Raw genomic sequence first — 17,889 nt, 5'->3', positions numbered from 1 at the left:
TCACTATTTGCTGTGAACCTAAAACTGCTCTGAAAAAAATGAAGCTTATTTTTTTAAAAAAGAGAGAAAAATGGAACCTATTAGCTTTCTTAAAACACTTTTTCTTCCTGCATTCCCTATTTGCTGGTAGCCCCACTCGCTAACCACCTGCCCAAGCTAGATATCGTGATGCCACCCTTGATTCAGAACCAGCCCACGGAAATTGGATCCTTTTCTCTTCCTCAATCCCGCATTCCAATAACTCACCAACTCCTACCACGTTTCTTCGATATGTCCCGACCCAGACGCCCCCAATGAATCTCTTCCACTCCAGACAGCTGTATCCTACACTGAGGGCAGACCAGTTTGCCACCCCAAAATACGCCTTTTGGGATATTGATTTTAAGTTGGTTATTAAGAAATAAGACTCAGAAGGAACCTTTGACTTTCCCCGTTTACCTGCCTAAGAGATTCAGACGGAAAAACCTACTTAAAGGAAAGGAGCAAATCACCGTAGCATATTTAGCTCAGCGTATGAGTATATGAATTACGGAGGCAGACAGGGGGGATGCAAGCAAGTCGTCTGTTGGACCTCCCTCTGTGTCCCATTGTCTGGGTGGCCCAGTGAGAATTTGTTTATACATGTGCTCTTTCTCATCTACCTGTGAATTGCCGACTTTCCCTTGGAAATCCCAGACCCCTGCCTCCCTCTCCTTAATTCAGAACTCGGCATATAAGCCTCAACAGCCCCATGCGTCCTCTTCTATGGTCCCACATTCTTCTGGCACCCCCATATGTACATCCGTAATAAATTTTGGACATTTTTCTCCTGTTCATCTGTCTCAGGTTGGTCTGATTATAAGCGCAGCCAGAGGAACTTAGTAAGGTGGGAGGAAAGCTCTTTTTCTGTCCACACACTACTGTGCTTCCCCTCACCAGACCCCACGACCCCCCCAGAAAGCATTCTCCCTGTTGGGCCCCTCATGCGATGTCATCCCCAATCCAGAGCTAATCCTGTCCCATTCCTAAGCGGCACACCTTGCTGTGACACTGCAGTCAAATGGGACAGTCACTATTTCCACCGGTTGGGATTAAAAGTGCTTTATTTGAGCTTTAAAATGTTTTTCTCCAAATGTCTATTATACGCATGGATTTATATAATTTGTGGGGGGAAAACAGTATATATCACGGGGAGTATGATTTGATGCTTTTAAAATCAATTTCAAAGCAGGCTGTGGCCTCCCCAATCTACATTCCCTGCCTCATCAATCTAGCTTCCTTTGCCCTGCACACCCTCCCCTCTGCCCAGGAGGCCTTTGCCCAGCTATATCCTGCTCCTCCTGCAGGCAGACTGGAAGCCAGCTTCCTGGAAACCTTCCCTGTGGCCCCCAGGCAGCAGCATTAACCAGCTCTCCCCAGCTGTCCAGACTGCCGCAGCACCTACCATATTTCCCTGAAAATAAGACCTAGCCGGACAATCCGCTCTAAGGCGTCTTTTGGAGCAAACATTAATATAAGACCTGGTATTATTTTACTATAAGACTTGGTCTTTAATATACATAATATATATTATAGGATACATATTATATACATATAATTTAATATATATAATATAATAATAATATAATATAACATAACATAACATAACATAATATAATACAGAATCTTATATTTTTGCTCATAAAGATGCATTCGAGCTGACTGTCCAACTAGGTCTTATTTTCGGGGAAACACGGTAACATATACCTTCACAACACACTCGACTCCTTGTGTTTATTCTTTGTTTACCCAGAGATGTCAAGCTCCTTCTAAAGGCCATGCCACAGAGTGATCTGTACTGCCTAACATCAGGGCTGGTGTACAGTAAACATTACATGAATAAAGGTAAAATCCAGTTTAATCAATAACATTAGCCACTGTATTAGTAAGCCCTATGTAATTAGTCTAACTTCTGACCTAAAGCCCATTGCTTTGCTGATGTGATACAACGAATGCCTCTGAAAGGCAGACTCATACGATGCATTCCCTCCTTCCTGTGCATTTAATCATCTATCTCCTTAAGGTGATGTGATATAGAGCACCGACATGTACTTGAATAATTGCAGTGTTAAATGATTATAAATAACATTTTAAATGTTTTCTTAAAAATGGTGCGTGGTCAATTTTTAAAGTTTTATTGATATGTGTGTGTTGTGGGAGGTGGAGTTTCCTGGCCAAAGGCTGCCTGAGGGATGGAGATCATATACCGATGGAGAAGAGTCACTAATAAACCGTGTGATGGACTCCTGTTTGGGAAGCTCAGAGTTTTCACCACCAAAGACATTCGTGAAGCAGTGGAGAGGGTGTGTCAACCATCCAGGTGTGAATGTGGCCCTTCTGAAGCATAATACTACTTCAACGCGTCTTCACTCTTCTTCAAATACCCCTTTGATTATGTGCTTTTTCTGTTCAAACCTTTTAATATTTCTCTGTGATCATGGTTTAAAATGTAATAGTTCTCCTTGCCTACAGACTAAAATCTAAATGTCTTCTCCTTCCTTCTACCTTGCCCTATAAAACACCAACCTAACTTACCTTAGGGAAGAGAAAGGTGGGTAGCTGAAGGAAGAAACAAAATTCATCAAGTATCAATGATGAGTCTGACACTACGCTAAGTGCTGGGTATTTCAAGATAAGACATGTTCCCTTCCCTCTATGATATTACAGTCTACAGAGGGAGACAGAAATCTAAACACATTATTACCAAACAGGTGACAGGTACACTATTACAACTGCTATTAACTGGCTTTAGGGAGATTTCCCCCCGAGAGGGGCCACACAAACTCTCTCTTGAACCATAGAGAATAAAGCAGAAAATCAGAATCAACAGCTCTTCCTCCTGACTGACACAATAATGCAATTCCAGGCCTTAGCAACCTTAAGTTCTCACAAGGACGTCCAGCAAGAATCTCTATTCCCATTATGCCTTCTGTTGCACCTCTATTTGGAGTCCCACACCCCAAATGTATCATTCTAATTTACCTCTGTCAAGAGTGACTCAAAATTCATAAACAGTAAAAACGGAATTCTAATCAAGAAAAACACAGACAAATCCAAATAGATTACTTTTTTTTTTAACATAAGAAATCTTATTATTGGGTAAACACTGATAATCGCTTTCCTGACCTCTCTCTAATTAGGCTATGACATCCTGGAGACCAGGATTTTATTTTGTTATGTTACTTCATTTTGTTGTGGTCCCGAGGGCCTGGTTTGGGGCCTCATACACAGTGTAGGTACAACAGGGACAGAGTAAATAATGTTTGAATGAATAACCTATATAAAATCCCCAAAATTGATAAGTCCCACTTTCTAGAGCAAAATCACAACATTTCAAAACCCCAATACATGATCAACATTTTGAAAATAATTAAAAATACATATTTGCAATAAATTTAGATCAGTGACAACAGAATGGAGGTGCCACTCCTTTGAAATAATATTTAAGCACCAACCACCAACTTGCCATTGTTTGCAAACTCAGCCAATACCTAATAACTGTTTTGTGTAAACACATAAATAACCAATAGGCCCAAAGGGAAGCATTTATATACACAAAGGTTTGTCTTTGAAAAACATCTGACCCAACTTCTGCTCTAAAAATGAAATACTACTACCACTAGAAAACAGAGAGAGAATGATACAAATGCCTCAACAAGGGAAAGAAAACCATCAGCTTTTAATAATCACTCATATCATTAATAATAATCACTCGTATCATTAATCACTAATGGTCACACTTTAGGAACCAGCTGTGTTGTTTGGATAGTGGGATTCATTTTCTGTAGAAACAATGTTCTGAGTGCTGATATGTTCCCTAGCCAGCCCACTAAGACACTCTTACCCCTTCGTACATATATGGCCTCTACTATTGCTAACCTTCACCCAAAGGCATGATGTCTACTTTTGGTGTCTACTAACCTGCTTTCTGCAGTACCCCCGTGCCCAAGTTTAGGTGCCTTGAATCCTCACAATTGCCCAAATGCATAAACTTTTAAATGACCTACTCTTTCTCCTTCCTACTCCAACCAAAGTCCAATGCTCTCATGTGATTCTTAGAAAAGAAAAAAGGATAGATAAATTAATAGATTTGTAATGCAGTGTGAATACCAGACGTCTCATATATTCTACCATGAGATGGAAAACTCTGATGGAATCTGTGAATCCTTTTTCTGAGTTATTTTCTGTAACGTGTTACTGCCAAGCCAGTTCAAGTGAGACACAAGAATTCAGAAAGCAACCCCTAGCACTTCAGATGAACTCTATCACCCATCAAACTCTCCTTTAGAAATCTGCTCTAATATCTGTCAATCTGCTCTAAACCTTCCATGGGCCACAAGTACTTAGGACAAAATCCTCAAGGCTTTCAATAAACTGCCCCAATCTCCAGTTCCAGATCTATCTCCCGCCCATTTCACAATTATTGCATTTTTGTAAAAAGAAATCAAACCATACAAATGCATACACACCCCCCAAAAAATCTACATTTGATCATCTTCCAAGCAGTTTAACAGATTAAAAGTGAAAAACATTATGCTGTGGAAGAAGATACTCACGGGATTGGAAAGCGCATAGGCCACGCTCTCAGGATCAGCGAGTTGAAGATGTGGCTAACCTCACAGTGTTCAACTCCCACTACCTCCAAACCTCTCTCAACTGTTTCAGAGGGAATCCCCAATGTCATCACCGTATCTGGGTGAGCCCAAGAGCACATGTGCTATTTCTAGACTATTTGTCCAGTGGTAGAAAACTAGGAACTGAAGTTCTGGAATGAATGGTCATCTCTGGTAATCTAAGTGTTTGTAAATCAAAGACTGCATTTCACTACCACAGCACTACACCTATTTCATGATTGAGGAATACACATTTCCTACTTATAGCCACTCGAAGTTAAATTTGAAAAAAGGAAAAAGAAAGTGATCAGATATTAAATATTAAATTTCTGCAAGGGGAAAATCATGTATTATCCCACCAGTGACATCAGCTAATCAGAATACCAAAAGAGAGAAAGATTTCCATATTTAGTATTTCTCCCAAAAAAAGAAAATCAATTTTGGTACATAGTGACAGATAGCCATCTAGTTTCATTCTTTCGCACGTGGCTTTACAATTCTCATTTATTGAAGAGGCTGTCTTTTCTCCATTGTGTTTTTGGCTTCTTTGTTGAAAATTACCTGTCCATATTTATGTGGGTTTATTTCTGGGTTTTCAATTCTATTCCATTGGATCAAAGACCTAAATATAAGACCTGAAACAATAAACTGCTTATAAGAAAACATAGGTACTAAACTTATGGATCTTGGGTTCAAAGAAGATTTTATGAATTCGACCTCAAAGACAAGAGAAATAAAAGCTAAAATAAGTGAGGGACTATATCAAACTAAAAAGCTTCTTCTCAATAAAAGAAACCATCAACAAAATAAAGAGGCGTTTTTTTGCAAACAACACCTCTGATAAGGGGCTAATATCCAAAATATATAAGGAACTCATTCAACAAAACAAACAATCCAATTAAAAAATGGGCAGAGGACCTGAATAGACATTTCTCCAAAGAGGACATGCAAATGGCCAATAGACATATGAAAAGATGCTCAACATCACTAATCATCAGAGAAATGTAAATAAAAACCACAATGAGGTATCACCTCACACCAGTTAGAATGGCTATCACCAACAAGACAAATAGTAACAAGTGCTGGAGAGGCTGTGGAGAAAAAGGAACCCTCATACACTGTTGGTGGGAATGCAGATTAGTGCAGCCACTATGGAAGGCAGTGTGGAGTTTCCTCAAAAAATTACGAATAGAATTACCATATGACCCAGCAATCCCTCTCCTGGGTATCTACCCAAAAAATCTGAAAACATTTATCCATAAAGATATATGTGCTCCGACGTTCACTGCAGCTTTATTTACAGTGGCCATGACATGGAAACAAACAAAGTGTCCTTTGATAGATGATGAATGGATAAAGAAGTTGTGGTATATATACACGACAGAATACTATTCGGCAGTAAGAAAAGATGAAATAGTGCCATTTGTGACAACATGGATGGATCTTGGGATTATTATGCTAAGAGATATGTCAGACAGAAAAAGTTGAGAACCATATGATTTCACTGATATGTGGGATATAAAACTGAAAACAATAAAGGAACAAGACAAACAAAGAAATAAAACCTCATAGACACAGACAATAGTTTAGTGGTTACCATAGGGTAAGGGGGAAAAGGGGTAGATGAAGGTAAAGGGGATCCAATATATGGTGATAGAGGGAGAACTGACTCTGGATGTGCACATACAATGTGATATATAGATGATGTATTACAGAATTGTACACCTGAAACCTATGTAACTTTACTAACCATTGTCACCCAATAACCATTAATTTAAAAGAAAAAAAAGAAAATCAAAATTATTTTTGTAGGAAAAAATCAGAACTTTGTAGGACTCCTTTACACTTATTTTATGGGTTATATTTTTGTCTTTGAATTAAATATGGGTTAGGGAACGAAGAAAGAACCGAAAATCTTTTTAATGTTTATGACTTCTAAAGTGACACAGTTCTGTATACTCACATTTATAATTTGTTTGTTAATATTTATGCATTTCAAGTTTTGAATTTAAATTTTGTGTCAGCCTCAGATTCTGAGAAGACTGGTTCTGAGTTGACTGGACTTCCCAATTAAAACTGTATAATCAAATATATTATATAGGCATGATATTTATACCAAAATAATTTTTACATTTTATTAATTCTGAATCACTTAACAGAATATGATGCATTTTCAGATGTGATTTAGTATTATTTGGTAATAAAATGATCAAGGCACAGAAGGGAGATTCAGCTTTCTGACAAGGCTGATACCAAGACCCTTTAAACCTCCAACCTGACCAAAACAGAAGCTCATCCCAGTAGCAGTCTTTTTCTTTTGAGCATAATTTGAAACATATACACTAAAAACAGTATCAATTTTTATGTGTCTACTGGTGGAGGGTGGAGTCAGCATATCCTGTTAGCAATTTTCTGTGGAATCACATTAGAGTTTCATTGTGGTAGCCATATCACATTAAAATCTGTTGTTTTTTTCTTTTTTTTTTTTTTTTACTAAATGGTTTCCATTGTGTATTTAGTGAATCTGATATGGAAAATTGCTAATGCAATAAGAGTCTCATATAAGCTTTCCTGACCGTAATGCTCAGCCACAATATCCAGGAGAAGGAGGTTCAGCTGGACTGGAGGGATTTCAGGACGAGCTCTCCACATCCTCTGAGCAAGTCCTCAGCTCAAGTTCAACATTGGCTTCTTGAAAGATGAACTGTTAAGACCTATTGTATGGGGGAAACTCCTTTACAGATTTTATTTCAGAAGAAACCCTGGGTTCAGTAAAAAATGTGTTATTTAATTAATATTTATTGACTGAGTACTAGGCAGGGCGCTGTGGTCAGCATCAAAGGAACAAAAAGACAGATGAAACATGGTCCCTTCCCTCACAGATTTTGAAAGGATCATCTTTGGAGAAGAAATAAATTAGCACATCAGTAACTTCATACAAGACAAGATGTGGCAGGAGTGGGAAATGCAAAGAGCCACAGGAGTTCCAAGGAGGACACACCTGTGACCAGGGTCATCAGAGAAAGGCCTGGGAAGGCAGCCCCTGGCCAGGGCCATAAAAGACCAGGAACATGCTGAGTCTGAGGGTCTGGTGAGAGGCGGGGAAGCAGGAAAAGCCCAGTTCTAGGCCTCTGCACGAGTAAAGGTGCAGAAGAGAGGAAAGACAGGGTATGCGTGGAAAATTATAATTCATATTTTAATTGCAGCATAAAATATGGAAGGAGTGGGAAGACAAGCCTGGAAAGGTGGTCTGGGTCAGCCTGAGGGTGTATGTGGTACCTGGGCTGGCTCGGGTGGAAGTGTCGGGACACAGTCCACTGGCAAAGTGAACATCCAGCTTTCATGAGGATGACAGCTCCTAACGCTAACAACTATCTGGAATCCCAACAACCTTAGTATATGTTCCTTAAGAGATAGAATTTATAGGAATATTTATTTTAAAAGATTAGTTTATTGCCAAGTGATGTTTGTTTTTTGTTTTGTCCCTCCTCATGACGTGGACAGTCACTAGGTAAACAGTTAAAAAAAAAATCACTGAAGTACTCCTACTGTTATAACTACTATGAATTTACTGCTTGCTTTTTTTTTTACTTAGAATAACTTTTCAACTTACTAGCAATAGTAACCAAGGAAATATAAATCCAACAGTCTAGAATTACAGCTATTAGAAGAGATTCATGCTTTCAATGTTTACTGTTTTATTCTGGACACTTCCCTGTTTTGAATTCCTCTCTAAATGTTACGAGCAGCAGTACACAGAAAATGGACCCTAAGCTTCATTAGAGCTCTATAATTTAATGTAGTATGTTTTGCAAATTTAGAAAAACTTCTTTAGTTTTCATAACCTTTACCTTCCCATAAATCAGAATACATCCTGTTGCTAAGTATTATTTTGGACATATTAAAGCAGAATGTGATGAAATTGCTGTTCTATTTATTGTAGAAGGAATGTCGGATATAAACCAGTTAGTTGCCTAAGTGCTATAGTGACCACTTATTAAACACATCTCTCCACTTTGGCAAAGGCATTTGCACTCTCATTAATCAGAATTAAAACTATTTGTAAAACTGAAAATAAATATTTTAATCTTTATAAAATAATATCTCGACAGATTTTTTCCTCCTCCAACCTACCACATGATTAACAAGAATCAACAAGTATACAGTTGTTTATTACTTATAGATATCCTTGGCAATGTTTCATTAAAAAACAAAGCTCTTCTTTCTAATTCCTTGTCTTAGGCAATCAGAGATGCAGTAGTTGACATTTGTGAATATTTTCTGATTATTCATTAACTGGGGATATATAAGTAAAAGAAAAAGATTTTAAGAGGAGAAAAGTCAAATAGCTCAATAGCTTATGCTGACTGTCACTGTCATATTAATGACAAAGGCGTGAGAATTGTAAAGTTTAACCTAAAGTTTAACCTAAAATTTATTTGTATCTTTGATGTTTAGTAAATGCTGTGCTGATGAAAAATGAGTTTGCTCAGATCAAGAATATGCTGGCATTCTCTTAAACATAGCTTGAAACCACAGAGCCAAACCATAAAACAACTCTGACAAAGATAGCCAGTCAAGCAAAAAAATGGGAGTTGGTTGTGTCAGAATAGATTAAGAGGTGGAAGGTTGTCCGTTAAAAAGACAGTTGTCTTGCCATCAATTAAGGTAATTATTATCACTAGGTTATTTTTATTATTTGAAACTTCTGTCGTATTATATTTAAAATGCTCCGTATTTATAAACTATTACATCATTTTCTTATCTGCAGTGTCCTTCTTGGATAACCACAAACTTGAAAGCCGTCCAAAATCATGTTCATGGTTTCCTACAAGCATAGGAAAAAATCACTTATTTAATTGTCTATTTGGAGTTAGGAGAATGTTTGGGTTTTACTTTTACTTCCTTTTTAAATATAGATCGCTATTTTTAAAATGTAAACATCCAATGGCATTCCCACACACCGACAGGAATCCTAACGCAGAAGATAAGCCTGTAATATTACCATTTCACTCACCCAGGATGCCCCAAATGATCCGCTTGGTTATGGCCAAGGAGGTAGCATTATTAAATGCCTTAGGACTTCCAAAAGATCACGCGAGAAATCAGGCAAGGCATTGAAAAGGTACTTGTTAAGGTGGATTCATTAAAAACAATCCACAGTGTCCTGAGGGTGTGTATCTATCTAACTGTGAATTACCCTGTTGCCCGGAAAATAAGACCGGGTCTTATATTAATTTTTGCTCCAAAAGACGCATTAGGGCTTATGTTCAGGGGATGTCAATCCTGAAAAATCATCCTAGGGCTTATTTTCCGATTAGGTCTTATTTTCCTGAAAACACCCTACTGGGTAAAGAATTTACATGCAATTTTATTCCAACACTAGATTTATATCATTTGTAGGTTATTTCTCAGGAGTGCCAGTTCTAGCTCAGAGACAAAGTCAACAGAATATTTCTAAAGTGTCATTTCAATTCTCCACAGTCAAGGGTGAGAGGAGGAAGGAATAGTAACGGGAAGACTTGTCAGCGATTAGCCCTCCATAAAAATGTTTTCTCCGCGCTCCTCCTTCCGATCACAATGCTGGCGTCAGTCAGTCTCCAGTATCTGTTCCCCACCTCGCCCCCCTCCCCTCTGCGGAGAGCTGGCACCGAATGGCAGGCGAAGAAAAAGACAAACATCCCAGCTCCCGACACAAACCAAGCGCTAGCCCAGAGACACTAGAACAGCATTCCTAACTTTCTTCCTCCACCCCACCCCCTCACTTCGCGTGCCTCAAAGGTAGCAGAGTAAAAAGTCTATGACACAGAAGGCCAGGGAGACCAGCTGAGTCACAATTACTATCACTGTCCTCTCCCCACTCCGGCCACAACAAACGTTTACTCGGCTCCGGGTCCGGGTCTCTGCGGGGCCCATCCGCGGTGCTCGGCCCCCGTGTGGTGCCCAGACCCGGGGGCGAAGAGCGAGCGCGCGTCCCTGCCCACACCCTGGGCCACAGCCCTGCACGGCCGGAGTCCCGGGCGTGGGACAAGCATCCTCTGACAGGTCTCAGGTGCCTGCAGCCGAGCGTGCGGCCTCGAGGAGGGCGCGCGGCCAACTCCTCGGAGCTGTCCCCTCGGGCTCCTCGCCCACCCCGCCGAAGCCCATCCAAACAGGCTCCACCAAGAAACCCGGAGACCGAGAGTACAAATAACCAAGCCACACACCGAGATCCCCAAAGACTTCCTTGTGGAAGAAAAACTTAGCCGCACACACACGCACGCACTCGCCCAACGCGCGCCAGGGAGGGCATCTCTTACCTGTCCCCACGGTGCCACTCATCCCTCCCCCCTCCCCAGGCCTGGCTGCCCCCCGCCCCCCGCGGTGGGTCCCCGGCAGCCCGCTCCGAGCGCTGCGCACTCACGGCCTGGCTGCGCGCGCCCGGCGGCTGCAGGGCCCGGCGGCGGCGGGGACCGAGACAGCGGCTGCAGCGGCGGCGGCGGCCCCAGCCGGCGTCAGTCAGACTGGAGCCGCGAAGCCTCATCGCCCGTATTAGTGCGCGGACCTGGAAAGCGGCCAGCAGCCCTGCTCGCGGGCCCGCCCCCGCCCGCCGCTGCCGCGCGCCGGGGCCGCTCCCCGAGCCCGCGCCGAGGGGGAGCGCGGCCCGCCCCGCGGCCACGTGCGCGGAAACTTGCGGTGGGGGCGCCTCGCAGGGGCCGGCGCGCCGTGGCCCCCAGCCCTGGCTGTCTTCTCCGTGCTCCTGAACACCTCAGGCTCGCCTCTGTCCGCCAGCAGGTCCCGCTCGGGGACCAAGGTGGGTCACCTCTCATCTCTGTCTCTCCCCCGCCACCCCACCTGGAGCCCGAGGCCGAAGGAGGGTTGTTACCGGAGTAAGAGGCACAGGACCAACAAATCGGTTTGGAAACCCCCCTGAGCCACTCTGACATGTTTCTGGGCTCTCATGGTTACTGTTACGTGCCGTTTGTTCCTGATTAGCTTTTCAAAGTAAAGGGGATCCTTACACCCATGGACAGCGCCAGAGCAGCTGGTTTTGCACTGGCGTAGGCAGAAGAAAATCTAATCACTCTGAGTGGTGAGTGGTGGTTAAAACTAGTCATGTAATTATTTGGATTATCATTTCCTTATGCGTATTTATTTGCTTAACAGCCATGTAATATATAATATATCTAATCTAATAAAGATACAACGTATGGGCACTGAGCAACGTTAATGTACAACCTTCTTGCCTCAGGGCCTGGCTACCTACCGCCTAGGTAGCCTGCCTTTTGAGGTCACTGAGGACTCCTAAAACTCACTCAGAATATGTTTAGGAAGTGCCACCAACATCCTGATAGCCTTTGATTCCCCACCAGCCAGGAGCTCTTCACAGAAAAGGCATTTACTGCAGAGGTGTAAGTAGAATAAAGCCACATAGGACAGTATTCAGTTGCTCTTGTGCATAGAAAAGTTAAACCTCAAAAGGCCCTAATCCCCCTTGAAATGTAAACGCAAGGCCTTATGTTTAACTGCTTTTTCTGGTTCTCAAAGCACTGGGCTTTCTTCCCATCGCACATGCCATTTTTGCATTATCATACTGTTGTAGTTGAGCAATGACCTTGTTTAAAACAGCACTTGTAGGAGAACCTCGAATTTAAATCATCTTTCTACACCTGGCCCGTTTACCTCTGCTCCAGGCTAGGTGTTAAGGTTGAGACTGCTCTGGGTGTGAAACACCAGGAAACATTTGGACTGCTAAAAGCTACAGATTGTCCGTGGTCTACAGTTTCATTGCAAGTAAACTAATTAGGTCCTCAGAATTGATATTTTGTGGATCATTTTTTCAAAAAATATTGTTAGGAAAGGAAATGGCCCAGTCACTATCTCAGTTGCCTTCTCTTATGTGCATTAGAAAGTATAGAGGACACAGTATAAAGGAGCAAGGAATTATAAGCTCTGCCTAGCTGGTGCCGGCTCATGCTCCTGGCATGGAGTCTTTAAATTCACAGAATTCTCCTGGCTTTTGGCAGGACTTGCATTTACAGATTCCTTGAGTGTGTGTAGTCTGCTTTTTTTCTGTACATTCCCATTTACATACCAAGAAATTTTGGCACCTAAAAGTTAGCATGTCACTTATACAATTCCTATCATTTATTCCTCAAACCTACGTACCACAGAAAGTTAATCCATTATACTCAAGAACAATTAAGACCTGGTGAATTCCAAAAAGAAGAAAATGCCTGCTCTGGGAAAGAAGGCTCAGTGCTGAAACTCCATTTTGCAGAAGCTGGCTATCCTTGTAATAGGAAATCCAGACTCTTTGCTTTATTGTTTTTTTTCTTGATTTGCTGCACTTTTACTGCCTGTTAGAACTTCCACCAAAAAACTAAATAGTGGGAATCATATGAGGGGTGAGACTGAGTCACAGGTTGTGATTAGGTGGAAACTCCAGTAGTAAAATTTTGGAAACTAAGCTCCTCCTTTTCTAAACTATAAAGTCTTGGTGCAACATGAGCTCCTGCAGCCTATAAAACAGCTTCCTTACCCATGAGAGGGTCAGTTCTTTTCACTTACCTTATGCCCAGCATAGGGCAAGCTTGTGTCAGTCCATAGTAATCCAGAGATGCAAAGATTCTGCTTTGTACATCTGTTGTACCTTCTGTTCAATCTAGCGTTATAATGGTTCCACTTAGAGATCCTCCATTTCTAGTCTCCTTCCTGCGTTTCATCGGTAACTCTGTCCTAAGTCTGCACATTTTCTGCCTCCCTATCGAACTTTCCTTCAAGAGCCGTCATTCATTCCATAACCGTTATTGAACACTTTCCTGAGTGCCAGGTGCCTGAACTGACCATATGGACACAGAGTACTGGCTCCCAGTAAACTCGGTCTCACTAGGAGAGACACACATACCAATGATTGTCACATAACTTCGTGTGTCACTTAGAGGTAGGCAGATGGGAGGTGAAATTTTACCTACACCTTGAGAAGTGAGTATGAATGCCTACCACCCAGATAGCCAAAGAACCCCACCCCCACTCCAGTCATAGTGGACATGCAGCTCTGTGGGTGCAAGCTTCTCCTCGGTGCAGGATGGATTTCAGACCCCCTGGCCAGGCTGTCTGACGCAGGCACAACTTGCACAATCATAAAGGCAGCCTCAAATGCTTACTATGTGCAGAATTCCTTCAGCTTTTGAGTATGAAGACAATTTTCCTAAGAGAACTGTCAAACTCGTATAAATAAGAAAATAATTTACAAGATAGGACACCACCAAATAAGTGCTGTGTGGTTGCGGCAAGGGAACAATGGGGCATCTTGTTTTAGTGGTGAAGGATGACAGCTGTCTGGTGCTGTGAGATTGTCCTGCCAGGACCTGACTTATCTCATCTCATGTCACTCTTCATGACATCCCAGGGAATGAGAATTATTGCCCCCATTTAACAGTTGAGGAGCCTGAAGCTTAATGAAACATCCTGTGACCATGCTGAACTCATTTAACTCATTTATTAGTTTAGGAGGCTTTTTTTTTTTTTTTTTAAGGTTCTTTGGGATTTTCTGCACGGACAATTATGTCATCTGCTAACACAGATAGTTTTATTTCTTCTTTTCTCTTCTGTATTTCTTTTCTTGCCTTATTGCACTGACTAGAACTTCTAGCACTCTGTTGAATAAGAATGGTGACAGTAGACATCCTCACCTTACTGACATTAGATAAAAGTATTCACTTCTTTTACTGTTAAGTATAATGTTATCTGTAGGTTTTATGTAGATGTACTTTATCAAGTTGAGGAAGTTACCCACTATTCCTGTTTTTCTGAGGATTTTTATCACAAATGGATGTCAAACTTTTCAAATTTGTTTTCTCAAATAATTGATATGAATATCTAATTTTTCTCCTTTATCCTGTTAATATGATGTATTATATTGCTTGATTTCAAATATCGAGTCAACCTTTCATCCCTATAAAAAGCCACACTTGGTCATGATGTATGTATTTTTTTATATATTGAGAATTCTATTTGCTAATATTTTATTAAGGATTTTGTGTTTATATTTTTGAGGGATATTGGTATATAATTTTGTTTGTACTTTTTTTGTCAGGTTTTGATATCAAGGTAATACTTCATAAAGTGATTTGTGAAGTGTTCCCTCCTGTTCATTTTCTGGAAGAGTGTATGTAGAATTGGTGTTAATTCTTTAAATGTTTTGTAAAATTTTCCAGTAAAACTATCTGAGCCTGGAGAGTCATTAGGGGAGGTTTAAAATTTCGTATTCAATTTTCTTAATAGTTTAGGACTATTTAAATTATCTGTTTCATAGGTGAGTTATAGTATGTGATTTTTCAAGGATAAATCTATTTCATCTAAGTTGCCAAATTCATATGTGTAGAATTGTTTGTAGTATTCCGTTATTACCTGTTTGATGTCTACAAGGTCTGTAGTGATATCTTTTCTCTTACTCTTGATATTGATAACTGTGTCTTCTCTCCTATTTTTTTTTTTTTTTGTCAGTCTTGCCACGGGTTTGTCAGTTTTATTGATTCTTGCAGAGAGTCAGCTCTCTGTTTCATTGATTTTCTCTATTGTTTTTCTGTTTTCAATTTTATTAATTTCTGCTCTTTCCTTTCTTCTGCTTGCCTTGGATTTATTTTGCTTTCCTTTTTCTAGGTTCTTGAGGTGGAAGCTTAGATTATTGATCTGAGATTTTTCCTTTTTTCTAATGTATGAACTTAGTGCTATAAATTTACCTTGCAGCACCACTTTGGCTGTTGTCTCACAAATTTTGATATGTTGTGTTTTCATTTTCATTAATTTCAGTATATTTTTAAAAATTTCACTTGAGACTTCCTCTTTGACCCATAGATCATTTAGAAGTCTGAGGTTTAGTTTTCAAGTGAATGGAGATTTCCTGTTATATTTTTGCTATTTAATTCTAGTTTGATTCGATTGTGGCTGGGGAGCACATTGTATGGTTTCAGTTCTTTTAAATTTGTTTATGAATGTTTTGTGACACAAGATCTGATCTATCTTGATAGATGTACCCACGGATACTTGAAAAGAATGTATATTCTGCTGTTGTTTGGTAGCTTTCTATAAATGCCTAATGGTTGATGGTGTTGTTTTATACTATATTCTTGCTGATTTTCTGTGTAGTTTTTTTTCTTAATTATTTGTTGACAAAGTAGTATTGAAGTCTTCAACTATAATTTGTCCGGTTTTTTTTCCCCCAGTCCTGTCAGTTTTGCTTCACATATTTTGAACTCCTTTGTTTTGGGTATACACATTTAAGATTTTTATGTCTTCTTGGTGGATTGGGACTTTTTAATTATTATATAATGTCCTCCTTTGTCTCTGGTAGTTTTCTTTGATCTAAAGTCTATTTTAACTGATATGATAGCCACTTCTGCTTTCCTTTGATTAAGGTTTGTATGATATATCTTTTTTTTTCAACCTGCCTATATTGTTATATTTGTAGTTTCTTATAATAAGACAGCATATAGTTGAATTATGTTTTTACATTCTGCCAATCTCTGTCTTTTACTTGTGTTAGACCACTTACATTTAGTGTAATGTATTATTGCTATGTTAGGGCTTAAGTCTGCCATTATATTTTTTGTTGTATGGTTCTGTTTTTTGTTTTGTTTTGTTTTTTGGTCTTTTCCTGCTGCCTTGTGGGTTATTTGAACAAATTTTAGAATTTCACTTTGTTTTATAGTCATGCACCGCTTAACTATAGGAATATGTTCTTAGAAATGTGTTGTTAGCAATTTTGTCATTGTGTGAAGTTCATACAGTTTACTTACACAAACCTAGATATTATAACTTCCTACACACCTAGACTATATGGTACAGCCTATTGCTCCTAAGCTACAAATCAAAGTAACAGTAGCAGCACGTTACTGTGCTGAATACTGTAGGCAATTGTAACACAATGGTAAGCACAAGAGCAAATGATGCAATCAACAAGGATGGTAAACAAAAGATGTATGAGGCTGCTGCTGGAGTGACGTGGCATACTGTTTTACAGCAAACTTTTTTGTTTTATAAGTAGAAAGAGTGCATTATAAAAATGATAGAAAGTATAGTATAGTAAATATATAAACTTGTAACATAGTCATTTATTATCATTATCAAGTATTATGTCCCATACATAATGTATGTGCTATAGTTTTATATGACTGGTATCACAGTAGGTTTGTTTACATCGGCATCACCACAAACATGTGAGTAATGCATTGCGCTCCGACGTTGGGATGGCTATGATGTCAGTAGGCGATAGGAATTTTTCAGCTCCATTATAATCTTATAGACCACCATGATATATCTGGTTCGTCATTGACTGAAATGTCATTATGTGGCACATGACTGTATCTATAGTGTTTTTGAGTATATATTTTTGTATAGCTTTTTTTTCAACGATTGTTCTAAGTATTACATTATATATACATAACTTATCACAGTCTACTGTGGTGTTATTTTACCAGTTGGAGGGAAGTAAAGAAACCTTACCTCCATTTTTGTCTCTTTACCTTTCCTCATTTATAATATAATTATCTTCTCTATTTCCTCTACGTACATTTAGAATCACATCAGACAGTGTTATAACATTTGCTTCCACCAGGAAACATAATTTTAGAACTCCAGAGAAGAAAGTCTATTATATTTACCAATATTTTTTGTTTACTATGTGCTTCTTCCTACCTAATGTCCCAAGGTTTCTTCTATTATTTTATTTCTATTTAGAGAACTTTGTTTAGCCATTCTTTTAGGGTAGGTGTGTGAATTTCCAATTTTATAAGCTTTCCTTCATCTGAGATTATCTTGATTTCCTCTTCATTCTTCAAGGTTTTTTTTTTTTTTTCCTGAACATAAGATTCTGTGTTGGCAGTTCCTTTCTTTTAGCATTTGAAAAATATTGTGCCACATCTTTCTAATCTCCATGGTTTCTGATTATCAATTCACTGTCATTCTAATTGTTTTCCCCTATGGCAAGCTGTCATTTTTTTCTGGTGTCTTTCAAGATTTTTTTCTGTCTTTAGTTTTTGAAGATGAATTATGATGTGTTTGGTGTGGATTTCTTTGAGTTTATCCTGTAAGGGACCTGAATCTGTAGGTTTATGTCTCTTTCCAACTTTGGGGCGTTTTCAGCCATTATTTCTTCACATACTTTTTCAGCTCTTCAAGGGACTCTGATGAAACCGATATTAAATCTTTTTATAGTCCCACAGGTTCCCTAGGCTATGTTGTTTCTTTCCCTTCAATTCTACTTTCTCTGTTGATC

The 17,889-nt window shown here is 39.6% G+C and overlaps 1 protein-coding gene across 4 annotated transcripts in view; it reads right to left on the bottom strand.

Annotated features, from left to right (window-relative positions):
* Positions 1-11,515, bottom strand: part of SMAD9 (SMAD family member 9) — an 83,170-nt gene extending 71,655 nt beyond the window's left edge. For 2 of the 4 annotated variants that reach the window (XM_033104770.1, XM_033104773.1), the window contains exon 1: positions 11,035-11,150. The gene's annotated coding sequence lies outside the window, so the exon portion shown is untranslated. Of the gene's footprint in view, positions 1-10,930; positions 11,151-11,496 lie in introns of those variants that run through there. The other 2 variants (XM_033104772.1, XM_033104771.1) reach the window with 2 other exon arrangements.
* Positions 11,516-17,889: the final 6,374 nt, after the last annotated feature.

Source organism: Rhinolophus ferrumequinum, chromosome 4, assembly GCF_004115265.2.
Source record: "Rhinolophus ferrumequinum isolate MPI-CBG mRhiFer1 chromosome 4, mRhiFer1_v1.p, whole genome shotgun sequence".
In the NCBI taxonomy this organism is placed as follows: domain Eukaryota; kingdom Metazoa; phylum Chordata; class Mammalia; order Chiroptera; family Rhinolophidae; genus Rhinolophus; species Rhinolophus ferrumequinum.
The sequence above is the reverse complement of the archived record's forward strand: the minus strand, read 5'-3'. Positions and strand labels throughout refer to the sequence as shown.